The sequence below is a fragment of the Schistocerca americana genome, chromosome 3, assembly GCF_021461395.2.
Source record: "Schistocerca americana isolate TAMUIC-IGC-003095 chromosome 3, iqSchAmer2.1, whole genome shotgun sequence".
Taxonomy (NCBI): domain Eukaryota; kingdom Metazoa; phylum Arthropoda; class Insecta; order Orthoptera; family Acrididae; genus Schistocerca; species Schistocerca americana.
Genome location: NC_060121.1, coordinates 936,022,381 through 936,024,718, shown reverse-complemented (window position 1 = coordinate 936,024,718; position 2,338 = coordinate 936,022,381).

The following is a 2,338-nucleotide window of genomic DNA, read 5'->3' as shown; positions in this document are numbered from 1 at the left end:
CCTCTTCCCGTGTTGGAGCGCAAGTGTCCTCTGAAATACGTAATTCTTGTATTACCTGTGTCAGCTGATCTTGTACTTCCCGGATTTCTCTTTGGTGTTGTGTATTAATTTGATTCTGATTTTGTTTGAATTTCCTAATTTGTTCGTACTCTTCTGTGTCATTAAAGACTACCGGTCTTGCGTCAATAAAATTATCATCTACCTTCGTAGATAAATTAGTAAACTGATCCAAAAGTTCGGCTACTTTCTCCGATAGTGTACTTATTTCCTCAGTGTGTTTTTCTGAACCAAGTTTCAGAGTATCTACTGTGTCCTTACAGTTTTCCTGAGTTTTTGCAAGTTGCGTAACCGAATCGGTAGATGCAACTGAGTCAAATTTAGCTTGCAAGGTCTCATGATTTTCATGAACAATAATTTGCAGTTCTTTTATGGCTGCTTCGTGATTCTGTAATGCATTTTCATGCCGCGAAAAAACAGGTTGAAAATGCTCACAAATTTGAGTTTTTACGTCATTACAGACTTTTTGACATTTCGATTCAATGTTATGTAACTCAGTAGTTAAATCTTCACGCGTTTGTTCAAGAGTTTGTTCCAATGAGTCTAACTTTTGAAGCTGTTGCTGTGTTTGTCTCTGATTTTGTTCCAATGTGTCTAACTGTTGCTGTGTTTGTCTCTGGTGTCGTTCCATTGTGTCTAACTTTTCAAGCTTTTGTCCCATTTGTTGCATTAATTGTAATAACAATGCACTCGTGTCTGAAACATGTTCCTCAGTGCTTTTCGGCAGTGAAGTTGCACCGGCAACATTCACATTTTGACAAGCGGAAAATGTGTCTTGACTCATTTGAGGAAACGGTGAGAACCCAAAACCTGAGTCTGCAGTATTTGCAATATTGTGTTCTGTCATTCCCGATTCCTGAGGCGAGCTGTTGCCGACCAATCGATCGATAACGCTTCCCTGTTCACTACCTGTTTCACTGTCTATACCATTGTTTGCCGCCCGCTCCATTTCCCTATGCGCAATTACCAAATTACTACTTTGAACATTAGTTAATTCATTACTCTGCGGCGCTAACACACTGCCTTCGTCTTCACTTTCATTTCTCAGTTTACTTTGGAGCCTAGTATTACGTTTTTCACACGCCATAATTGTCACAATATTTCACACGATAACACAGAAAAGCACAATTTGAAGAGCAAAATAAAATAACATAGCAATGGAAATAATCTCTACTTAATTGCCAGCGCAGCTGCGAAATACTTGGTGCAAATCTACATGCATGCCACAACTGTTTTACTGTACAACAATGAAAAACTACAACTACAAAGGAAATTCTCTCTATGATTACGCGCTATCAATAAACAATAGCTACACCAATTACACAAACTACAAGAAAAAAATCAGAAGATTCCAGTGAGGTATCCTCGGCTAAGGGTCGCCATTTGAAACGTCCCCTTTGAACAATTTATACATGACTGTCCTTAAGCTGATACACAATATTTTTTTAGCGCAACGCAATCTGACTTTCAAAAATCCCTACAAAAGACTGGCCCTGACTAACATTAAGCTATAAGTTTCACAAATCACTTACCTCACAAAAATCTTCGCTACTCAAGCTACTGCAATACAGCGATCGCCACTACTGCCAGCTAAATAAAAGATTCAAACTACTGAAGGCACTAACTACTGATAGGGATAGTTAGCAAAATGAAAGATATTAATAGAGAACAAACAATGTATTTACCTTAATATCATCAAAAGTCATAATATATATAGCAGTTCATCACAAATTACAAAACTCCGCCATCTCTCTCCCCACATCCACCACTGCTGGCGGCTCACCTCCAACTGCGCAACGCTACGCGCTATTCACATCCAGCTGCCGCTGCCCAACACTACATTGGCAGACAACAATGCAAACTAGCGACAGACTGCACACAGCACAGCCAGTGATTTTCATATTGAGCGCTACGTAACGTTGCCAATAAGAAAATATAAACAGCCTACTTACATAGAGAAAACATAAACAGCCTACTTACACTACATCCTCTTCCATTTCCGTAATATTGTCCTCAAGCACATCGGCCTTGTATAGACCCTCTATATACCCCTTCCATCTTTCTAATTTCCCTTCTTTGCTTAGAACTGGGTTTCCATCTGAGCTCTTGATATTCATACAAGTCGTTCTCTTATCTCCAAAGGTCTCTTTAATTTTCCTGTAGGCGGTATCTATCTTACCCCTAGTGAGATAAGCCTCTACATCCTTACATTTGTCCTCTAGGCATCCCTGTCGATCTCATTTTTGAGACGTTTGTATTCCTTTTTGCCTGCTTCATTTAC